We start from the raw sequence: 12234 nt of genomic DNA, 5'->3' as shown, positions 1-12234 counted from the left end.
ATTATTCTAGTTTCAAATATTACATCTTAATTCTTATTGCTTGAATCAGTGTTGTATTTTTGAAGTCCCAAACCTTGTTAAAAACGTGCATACAAAGATAGATGCACAATAGAAACTCATGGTATAAATTTAGCTGTGTCTGTTTCCTGTGTAACAAGATGCACTGATCCTAAAGAATAGACATTTACAAATAGATTTTTCCATTCATTATTGTTTTTTTGTTTTCATCATTGATATATAGTATAGTTCATTATTTCTACTATTGAATGATATTCCATTGTATGAATTTATTCTCCTGTTGGACATTTGGGTTGTTGGATGTTTTTGTTTGCTTTTTACATTTTGCGGGGAGAGGGGTATGTGTATATAGATGGGACATAGCTATAGAGTTTTATGCGTGATACCAACATTCTTTTATAATTTTTCTGGTATACATGTATAATAACAGTATCTATGCATATATTTACCTGAGAGTATGAATATGGAATATTTTGTTAGCTGAGATAGTGCAAATTTTCTTACAATGTTATTGAATCAGTCAGTGTTTCATTAATAATATAACAGAAGTGCCCATTGAGCCAAATCACTCAAAAAACTTGCAAATAGCTGCCCTCCTAATTTTTCCCAACTTAATAGAAATACATATTTTTAAATATATTAAGATCTTGATATGCTTTTCAAACTCTTAGCAATCGCTAATGAGGTTGAACCACTCTTCATGTTGTTATTCACTGTTGTTATTTTTCTTTCACAAAATGAACATTTATGTCTTTTGTCATTATACACTTAAAACTGTGCACTAAGTGCTTTTAAAATATGTTTGCATTAGCTTAGCAACAAATAGAAAAGCTGCAAGTACAACAAAGAGAATGATTTTCCCATTGAAGATTCGCTTTGATGCACTATCACTCCTAATGTATTTTCTTTAAATAAGAACTTTGTCCTGTAAACTACAGTAAAACCCTGAGAATAAGGAAATTAGCATTAATGTATTACTGACACCTAATTCTTAGTCACTTTTCATAGGTCTCTCTAGTAATGTTTTTCCCAGCAGTAACCTCTATAGCAGAAGAATGCAGTTTCCAATCCAACTTTTGCATTTTCCTGTTCTGTCTCTGTAGTTTCCTTTAATGGGAAATAATTCTTAGGTGTTTGACTTAAGAGTAAGGCCTTGACATTTTAAAGACTACGGATGAATTATTTTGTAAAATTTTCTCTTCCTTTAATTTTTTTCTGCGTTTTTCTTATGGTTTGGTATCATTTATGAGTAGTTGGCGAGATTATCGTGGTTGTTATAGTTTTTCTTTGCACTTTATCTGATGGCACGTGCTATTCATTTTGACCCATTACTGTCGATGTTTACCTGCATTGCTTGATGAAAACTGTATCATGTTTCTTTACTGTGAAATTACTTATCCCCCCCCATAATGAATAGTTACATGTTTTGAAAGAGGTGTTTTAAAACTATATAAATAACCTCTTCCTGATCAAATTTTCTTTGACTAATGAGTTTATATCTGAATGAGCTCTTGATTCTGTATTTTATTCAGGGTACTATAATCCATTTAGTGTCATTACTTTTGAAGTTCGTCTTGCCCCACTTTAACCTGTTGAATTCCTTTCAAGATGACCTCTGTATCCTTTTGACATGTCGTTAATCAACCATGCTGCTACCTCTAGTTTCATCCTCACTGTATAGTGTTATATTAAATTTTTCTCCTATTTTGAACCTCCTTCTGTAATAGTGAGAAACTTGCGTTCTATTGACCTAAACATTTATTTCATTAGACTTCTTGTATGTGTAGCTTGTCATTTTCATTGCATTCATCTCTACCTTACAAATTCTCTCTGAGCTGTCAAAATCTTAAATGTTGAAGCTACCACTTCCTACTTGCATTGTATAGCACAGCATGCTGCTGCTGGTGCTTCTCCTCCTCCTCCTCCTCCTCCTCCTCCTCCTCCTCCTCTTCCTTCCTTCTTCCTTCTTCTTCTTCATAACCTACTCCCCTGGGTAGTTACTGGCCATCCAGTGTTAGACTACCTCTGTACTGATTTCTGTTCATCACAAACCACCCTTCCAGAGCCTGGATTCTGACTCCCATATCTCAGCTCCACCATGGATATCCATCTTGTTCAATTTAACTTCTGACACCTCTTAGTAGAGGTATCCCTTTTTACCATTTACTATTTTAAGTTAAAATATAGGGCATGTTATGAATGCTGAGATATTTTTTGGCACTATGATTTGTGGTCTTGCAGCCAAGCATCAGTTTTATTTTTCCTTATTTTTTTTTTTACATGACTCCATCAGTGCTCAGAGGGCGCAGGGCCACTCTCAGGGATATCCGACAGTGTTTTTGGAAAGTTCATTGGGTGCTCAGATCACCAAAACCCTAGTGACAGTTCTGAAGATATAAGGGGACTTCAGTGTTGGGGTTTCAACTCAGGATCCTGCCTCATCTCATGCTAGGCCTGTACTCTTCCAGTTGAACTATTTCGCTGGCCCAATTGCTTTCTTTTGTTGTTGTATTTATTGATGTATGGAAATTTTATTTTAAAATATTATTTTAGGTATTTTTAATTTTGGTAGCATTGGCTTACAAAAATGCAATTTTGATTTATTTTGGTTTTGGGTCGTACTCAGTAGTAGTCAGGCTCACTCTTGGCTCTGCACTCAGGGATCTTTTCTTATAACTGAGTAGCATTCTACTGTGTATGCATATCCATAACTTTATCCACTCATATATTGTTGGGCACTGGGCTTTTTTTTCTAGATCTTGGCTATTGTAAGTAGTGCTGCAGCCAATCCAAGGCAAGTCCCCTATCTACTGTACCATCTCTTCATCCCCATGATCTTTCTCTCTCTGTCTCTGTCTCTCTCCCTCTTCTCTCCTTCTTTCCCTCCTTCCCCCTCCCCCATCTCCTGTCTGTCATTTAAAATAATCTTTGATGTGCTTTTTCTCAGATCTGTGAAGGATTTTCTTCCCCAGCAATCAATTTGTCTCTTTATTCACTAGCATAATTGGTAGCAAGTAGAGTTTTAGAATAGAACTTTGTAAGGTAGAACAAGTTCCCTACCATATAATCTTTCTGTTGTACGGTTGTCTTTTCTTGTGCTTTGCTGCTCCTTGTAAATTTTAAAATCTCCTCTTAAAAGATTTTGCATTTCAACAGGCATTAGATAATGGGTTGAGTTTGGGTGAATTTTCATGTTTTATTATTATTTTATGATATTGAGTTTGTTATGAACATGGCATGTCATTCCTACATTTTCAGTTTGCATTTAGTGTCTTGTATAAGCTGTATAACATATACAAATTATGTTAATTCTTAAGATTCACTTTGAGTGGCATAGTTTTAAAGATGTTATTTTCTGTTTATTACCTGTTTATAAAAATAGGTGATTTTTTAAAAAATGATGTATGCTTGCTTAGCCACAGTAAAATGAATACACACCTGTTCAGGTAAATGTGAGACATGTTCAAAAGTAAATATGCATTAGTATATTTGTTTTTACTTTGAAGTTACTTTTGATATTTCAGTGAGTATTAGGAAATACCATTTTTTTTCTTTTTTAATTTTATTGAATCACCGTGAGATAGTTGCATGCTTTTATGTTTGGGTTACAGTCACACAATGATCAAACACCCATCCCTCCACCAGTGCACATTCTCCACCACCAATGTCCCCAGTATCTACCCCCTTCCAAACCCTCCACCTACAGATAATTTCCCCCATACTCTCTCTCTACTTTTGGGCATTATGGTTTGCAAAACAGATACTTTAGAGGTTATCATGTTTGATCCATTATCTACTTTCAGCACATATCTCCCATCCCGACAGATTACTCTAGCCATCATTTTCTTAGTGATCCCTTCTCTATTCCATCTGCCTAGGAGAAATCATTTTTATAGCTTAAATGAGATATGTCACCATAACGTTCACACATTTAAAATGTTTAATATAGTTACAGCACAGCGGGTAGGGCGTTCGCCTTACAAGCGGCCAACATGGCCGACCCGAGTTCGATTCCTCTGCCCCTCTCGGAGAGCCCGGCAAGCTACCGAGAGTATTCGATATGCCAGACACAGTAACAACAAAGTCTCCAATGGAGACGTTACTGGGCCCGCTCGAGCAAATCGACGATCAACGGGAGGGCCTTTACCTTTTACCTATAGTTACATAAGTATCTAAATAAGACCACTAATAACAAATTCCTGACCATGAAAAGAAGCCCTGTACATCTTAGCAGCCATTCCTCATTCTCATTTTCCCTTGTACCCTGCCTTAAATAACTTCTAATTTACTGTCTTTGAATTTGCCTATCTGGACATTTTATATAAATGGAATCATGCAACACCTGGGTCTTTTGTGACTGGCTTTTTTCACTCAGCATAATCAGTTTCCAAGATTTGTTTATATCAGAGATTCCCAAACTTACTTGGCATACTGTCCCTGCCTCCTTTTCAGAAAACAAAGACCTAATCAGCATCACATGGAAATTCACCTTCTCTAAGTAAATAAATAGAAAATACTCACCAGTGCAAATGAGGCTGTTCCCAAACCATATAATTTGAGTATCCCTTACACAGGGACTCCTCCACTTTGGGAGACACTGATCTAAATTGTAGTACTTCATAATTATTGCTGAAATAATATATTTGACATATCACATTTTTTATTTGCTCATCAGTTGATAAACACTTAGCTTCTTTCCAGTTTGGTGCAGGTAGAAATAATATTGTTGAAGTTTGAATATAGGGATTTTCACGTGACATAAATTTTTATTTCCCTGTTCTTTGTACATAGTAAGATTTTCTGGGTCATACTGCAACTTTGTTTTAAATTTTTTAAGGAACTGCCAAGGTATTTTTCTTAGTTGTTTTGTCATTTTATTCTTCCTCCAGTAGTTTATTAGAGAAGTGATAGTTATTTTAAGTCTACTCTTACATTCTCTTATTATATGCTAGGCTAATCTTATAATTATGACTTTATGAAATGATAGAATTAACAATTTCTATCAAATAAACTTAAGATTAGTTTTAAACTGACTTTTTATTTAGAATAATGTTTTTTTCTGAAAAATATAACTGAGGTACAAATTATATACCATACAAATTTACCTATTCACTAAATGTGTTTTGTGGGATTTTTTTTTTTTTTTGGTTTTTGAGTCACACCTGGCGATGTACAGGGGTTACTCCTGGTTTTGCACTCAGGAATTACTACTGGCGGTGGTTAGGGGACCATCTAAGATGCTGGGAATTGAAACTGGGTGGGCCGCGTGCAAGGCAAACACCCTACCTACTATACTTACTGTTCCAGCTCCTAAGTGTTTTGTATTTTGTACAACTATCAGCAGAGTTCTGCTCTTGCTTTATTGAATTCTTTTTTCCTTTTGCGACTCATTGGTTTGTGCTCAAGACTTACTCTGGCTTTGTGCTCAGGAATGACTCTTGTTGAGACTTGGGGATCATAGTGATGCCCAGAAGACCATAGGTGATGCAGAACCAGGATTGGCTACATACTTACCTATTGACTGTACTAGCGTTATGGCCTTTCAGTTTTAGAACATTTTCATCACACCAATTTGTTTCTTTATGTAAGTTGTGGTCACTCTCTGCTCCTTTCTTTTATACCAGGAAATGATCTGCTTTTCTTCCTTAAAATTTTTGCTATTCTAGACATTTCATATATGATCATACAGATTGAAGTTTTTAAAAATATCTAGCTTCCTTTGTAAGTTTCATGTTTATTGTATAAATTATTCCTCTTTTTAGTTACCACTTTATGCTTATCCTTTTATTTGTTGATGAGTATCTGTTGTTACCATGTAGGGATTTTGATTGACATTGCTGTGATCTGCTACAAATTTTGTGGAAGTATTTATCATTGTCAGATCATCTGAAGTGAATTTGCTTGATTCTTTGTTTAGCATATAAACGTAGATGCTTAGTTTTTTAAAATATTTGAACACACTTTACTTTTTATTTAATATGTTAGCTTTTTAAGAAACTGCCAAAGGGGCTGGAATGATAGCACAGCAGGTAGGGTGTTTGCCTTGCACGCGACCGACCTGGGTTTGATTTTCAGTCCCATCCCCTATGGTCCCCTGAGCACCGCCAGTGATAATTCCTGAGTGCAGAACCAGGAATGACCCCTGTGCATCGCCGGGTGTGACCTAAAAAACAAACAAACCGCCAAACTTTTCCAGAGTGATTATTCCTTTTGTACATTCTTGTTAGCAATAAATGAGTTCAAATTTAGTACATACATCCATAGGAAAAATATTCCTATGGATGTATAGTAAAGTTTCATTGAAATTTTATTTACGTTTGTTTAATAGCTAATGATGATGAACTTTTTTTTCTCTTCTAAACATTGTATCTTTGGTGAAATATTGTTTTCTTTTTTGTTTTGTTTTTTGGTTTTGGAGGCATACATAGCTCAAGACTTCTGTCTCTGCTCAGAGATCATTCCTGGCATTGTAGTACTGGTTATTGAACCCTTACAGTTTTGTGCAAGGCAAGCACTCTACCCACTATACTAGGGTGCCTATCATCTTATTCTTATAAGTTCTAAGACAATTTTCTGGGCACTTAATTTTGAAAATGAATGATTTTTCAAACAGTTTTGCTCTTATCTAATTATCTTTTATCGTATTACCATTTTTTATGGGCTGGAGCCATAGCACAGCGGTAGGGCGTTTGCCTTGCACGCAGCCAACATGGCCGACCCGAGTTCGATTCCTCTGCCCCTCTCGGAGAGCCCGGCAAGCTACCGAGAGTATCTTGCCCGCACGGCAGAGCCTGGCAAGCCACCCGTGATGTATTCGATATGCCAAACACAGTAACAACAAAATCTCCAATGGAGACGTTACTGGGCCCGCTCGAGCAAATTGACGAACAACAGGAGGGCCTTTACCTTTTTAACTTTACCATTTTTTATTAAAATCAAAAATGTTTTGTGGCACACAAGCTGTGCTCAGGGCTTATTCCTGGCTCTGCTTTAGGGATCGTTCCCGGTCAATGGGGTGCTGGAGATTCACTGCTTGCAAGACAGTTGCTTTACCTGGTGTATTGCCTCTCCAGTCTGTCTAATTGTGTCTTTTGTAACATTTGATAAAGTATGACTTTTCTATTTCCAATAGGTTAAACTTACTATATTTTAAAAAAAATCTTTCTTTAAGTAAAGGTCGAAATAATTTTTTTTTGCTATGTTTCCTAGAAACTTTGCCATGTAAGTCCATACAATTCAAAGAAATGTGTATTTTAAGTTATTTTTTTGTATGTTGTGAGATAAAGCCTGCACTTTTCTTGACTTTGCTATTGAATATCTAACTCCTTCAGCACCATTGATTAAAAATGAATTTTTCCCCAGGGAACTGTCATACACATTGTCAAAAATTAATGGCCATGAAGGCGGGAGTTTATTCTGTGCCTTCTATTATATTTCATTTGGTGTATATCCGTCTCTGTGCCTTGTATGTTGCCAACCCAGCTTTAATGCCTGGGACCACATCTGGCCCTCCAAGCACTGCCATGACTGATCACTGAGCAATGAGCCTTGTGTAAGCCCTTAGCACCACTGTGCGTGAGCCCAAAATTTAAAAACTAAAAATAAATTTATGGGCCAGAGCAATAGTACAGCAAGTGGGGTGTTTGCCTTGCATGCTGCTCACTGAGTTCAATCCCCTGAGCCTGCCAGGAGTGTGATCCCTGATCAAAGAGCCAGGAATGAGCCCTGAGCACCGCTGGGTGTGGCTCCCAAACAAAACAAACACAAAATTAATTAAAGCCCATGATGGAATCTTGATAGGTCAGTTGAGTGAATAGGGAACAATTGGCATCTCCATAGTATTAGAGAGAGGAACATATTGAATATGTCATCAGTGAGTATGTGGTTTGTGTAGGCATCTAGCTCAGAAAGGGTTATTTTCAGAACTAGGCACTTAATGTAATTTACCTTACTAATGAAACAGGACAAAAAAAACCCTACAGAATTCCTCAATAGATGTAAACAAAATGAAAAAAGCTACTTTTTATAGTGATAAGGAAATAATTCTCTGAAGACATTCATTTAAACTGATACTAAACAAACTAAAGTACAATTCATGAGAAAAATAAAGTGAAGAGTAGTGATATTCAGTCCTTCGTGCTGTACTTTTTAATTTGTAATTCTAGTATCTTGCTCCCTGATCATTTTGTATCATTAATGCTTGCATACATGCAATTTAATTATGTTATAATCTATAATATATTTATAACAATTACTTTTATTTATAGACATGTTTCTTCATGATTCAAAACATCTGGCTCATTTGGTCTCATTATCTTCAATTTAAAGCTAATTTATCAATTTATAGTATAAAACAATTTGTATGTATATCTGTGAGAGTAGTGTGTGTATACACGTATATATTTTCCCAAGTTTTATTTTGTTTATATTTCTAGTGTCCATATGGTTAGCTTAAATAAAGGGATTGGAGATATACCATAGAGGGCTGTAGTTTGTGCTTAGCATACAGAAGTTCTGGATTCAGTCCCCAGCATCACCTGGTCCCCTGCATTGCTGGGAATGACCCTTATGCACTGAGCCAGGGATAGTCATAAACACTAATGGGTGTGACCTGAAAACCAAAACAAACTTTTTAAAAAATAATAAACTCTAGAATGTGGCAAAATATCAGATATAAATTGTGGGCTTTAGATATTTTTTAATACTTACACAGAAAATATAGAATCATGCACTTCGTATTTTAGGCATTAGTTCAAGTAAGACCATTTTAAGTAGACAGTACTAGAGGAATATCAAGATTTATGTTCAAGAAGCAGAGTTTGAATTTTATTTTAATCTTTTTCAGTTTTGTGATTTGAGGTTACTTAAAAATTTTGCTTTGAGAGCCGGGGGAGAGCTCAAAGGACTATTCTAGTGCTTTGCATGTGTGGGCCCAGGGTTAGATCCTGGTCCCCCAGCATTGCCAGAAGTGTGACCTTTCAGCATTCCACTAGGGAGTAACCCCACAGTGCTGCCAGGTGTGACCTAAAAATCTCTAAAAATTTTCTTCATCAGTAAAATGGAGATAGTAATCATCACCATATAGGATTATTGTGAAGATCATAAATGCTTTTTCCTCCTTGTACATAAGACCACAGTGCACCCGGAGCTGTGTAATTCTTTTTTTTTTTTCTTTGAAATACGGACATTCTGTGTCATGGAAATTTGCCAGCGTTTTTCAGCATTTCAAGCTAAGATGTGTGCTTGGCTTTCATCCCTTTGGAGAAGCTCATGTTTTCTCTTCAACTCTTCTCCTGCCTTCCCCACCCTCTCTCATCTCTCTTTTTATCTTCTTCCTCTCTCTCTGGTGTTTCTTTAAGCAAATTTATTTACTTATTATTTGCCACATCCAGAAGTGCTCCGGCCTTACTTCTGGCTCTGTGCTCAGAGATCTCTCTTGGTGGACTCAGGGGACTACAAGGGGTGCTGAGAATCAAACCCTGATTGGTCTGTTACAAAGTAAACACTCCACCTGCTGTGTGATTGTAAATGCAATTATTTTTAAGTTCACATGAAGTTGCTGCCTTCTTCATGGTGATTCATTTAAAAAAAATAAAGTTGCTGCCTTATAATCTTGAAACAGGACTCATTGTTCCCTCCTCGTCATAGCATTATCAGAATTTATAGTCAAGTTTCAGTTTTAATCCAAGATCTATATTTTGTGGATATAATACCTAATTAGTTCTGCGTGGTGACCATTTCACCTCTCTAAAATGGGATAATACCTTCTCTGCTTGTTTCGTTGAGTGTTATGAAGATCAACTGAGGTCATGTTTTTGAAAGTGCTTTTGTAACTGGTAAAGAATGTAGCTTACTAATTATTTCTCCAGTTCATCATGTAAGGCCTGCCCTTTTCTCACCACTGTTTGGTAGGTCACTGGTGGAGGTGACATGATAGCCAGAATTTTGTAATGTGCACCACTTCTGAGTAGGTTTATTTTATACTTGTTCTAGGGAGTGGACAGTTGTAGACTTATCTCTATTTTTATCCTTGTTTTTATTATAAAAGCAATAGATGTTTATTGTCAGGAAGCTAGAAAATATAAACTAGCAAAATGGGAAAATTTAAATATTACCTTCAACTGCAGAAAGAACTATATTTATTTTTGTACAATTTAGAAATGCTGGATTATACTGAATATGTTGCTTGCTATTCTTATTTTGTGTATGTTTTAAAATTACCTCATGATATGATATATAGTATCCAAATGTATAAAATATATTTAACATATTCATAACGTGTATAAATTGTGTCCCTCCCCCTTTATTTTTGACATGCCGGGGTGAAAGAGGCCTGTGGTCTAATGCTAGCCCCATCTCTCACTTTAAAATTTTTACCACTTGAAGTAATATGTTTAACACCTTAATGATAAAATATTTTGTACATATCCTCAATTTTTTCATTAGTATGTATCTTAGAATTGCTAGATCAAAAGGCATGTAACATTTTTTAAGATATTTCATTTTGTTTGCAGCTTTATTAATATAGTTGGTGTCTAACAACACATGTAAGGAACACATTGAATAAGTGTTGACATATGCATGTATTCGCCTGTGAAACCATTGCCACAATTAAGATCATGCCAATTTCTTGCCTCCCTTCTATCACTGGGTTAACCACTGTTTACCTTGGCATAGATTAATGTGCATTATACTTCCTCTGCTTGACTTCTTGCATTCTGAATAGTTCTTAAAAATGTATTCATATTGTTTACATCATTAACAACTTTTTTTTTTGCTATGTATTAGTTGAGGGTGGAGGGGAGATTTTCCTAATTTTGTCTTTGTACACATGGTAGAAACGTGGTGAAATTGAGTCATTCACCAGACAGATTAATGTCAGCACCTTAACTCCCTCTGCTAGAGATAAAGAATATTGAGTAGGGGAAACTTAGTCCTCTAAAGTCACCTGAAAATGCACCATAAACAAGGTCATGGGAGGTCTGGAAAAGCAGAGCAACAAGGACATGACTGTATGCAGATTCCGTTTGTGCCTTTCCTATGTTGTTGAAAGAGGTTGAGTTTTCCTACATTGAGGAAGCCTTACTTTCAAAGGGGAGATAGTCTTTAGCATGCATGTCTCACAGATGTGCTACTTCCACAGCAGTCAGAGACCTTCAAAATAATCCTTTGTCGGAGACCTTTGGGGATGGGGCATGGAAAGGGAGGCAAATCTTATTCCCTTCCACTGGACATTCCATAGTTCATTCATTGATGGCATTTGAGTTTCTAATTTTTGATTCTTAAAACACCTGGATCTGGAGAGACAGTCGAGAGAGCTGGACACTTGCCTTTCACTTGGCAGACCTGGGTTCAGTTCTGTGGCCCCCTGAAGCCCTGCCTCTGGTCTCCTGAACACTGCCCCAGTAGTAAGCCATGAACACAGAGCCAGGAAACTCTAAACATAACTGGTGTTGCCCCAAAACAAAAAGTGTAAAACTTATTTGAACTTTGGTGTGATAGTTTTTCTATGAACATACATATTTGATACTTACTGCTAAACTTTGTGCTGGAAAGGTCACACACGTTGTTTGGAACAAAGGTTAGCATTTTTTAATAAAAGCGTAGGCATTCTTTTTAATTTTGCTTTTCCTCCTATGGTAATATAGCTTTGGGAGGATTTAGAAATTTTACATATTAATTTGATAGAATTCTATATAGGAAGTTGAAATAAGCAGCTATAAACCTTGGCCTGGTTTATTTTTATAGAACATCTACTTTTATTTTTGAGTAACACTGTAGCACTGTCCTCCCGTTGTTCATCGATTTGCTTGAGCCGGCACCAATAACGTCTCACAACAAATTGTGAGGTTTGTTGTTACTGTTTTTGGCATATTGAATACGTCACAGGTAGCTTGCCAGGCTTTGCCATATGGGCGAGATACTGTCGATAGCTTGCTGGGCTCTCCGAGAGGGTTGGAGGAATTAAACCTGGGTAGGCTATGTGCAAGGCAAATGCCTTACCCACTGTGCTATCACTCCAACCTTTATTTTTGAGTAGGTATATTATTTAGAAAGCAAAGATCTAGTGCTCTTTAATGACCCTATTGTTTATATTTCATTAATGATCCACAATTCTCTGTCAAATGGTTATTTCAGTATTGAGCAAGAAAAGTTACTAAAAATCTTCAGAACTTTACAAATGATACTCTGAAATCTGGTTGGAAATATGTGCAA

General features: G+C 36.3%; 1 protein-coding gene across 1 annotated transcript in view; it reads left to right on the top strand.

Moving 5' to 3' along the window:
• The window catches only part of NRIP1 (nuclear receptor interacting protein 1), a 91828-nt gene that overhangs the window by 30890 nt on the left and 48704 nt on the right, over positions 1 to 12234 (top strand). The gene's annotated exons all lie outside the window — the stretch shown is intronic.

Source organism: Sorex fumeus, unplaced genomic scaffold (genome assembly GCF_029834395.1).
Source record: "Sorex fumeus unplaced genomic scaffold, SorFum_2.1 ptg000115l, whole genome shotgun sequence".
In the NCBI taxonomy this organism is placed as follows: domain Eukaryota; kingdom Metazoa; phylum Chordata; class Mammalia; order Eulipotyphla; family Soricidae; genus Sorex; species Sorex fumeus.
Note: the sequence above shows the minus strand (reverse complement) of the source record. Positions and strands in the feature narration are given on the sequence as shown.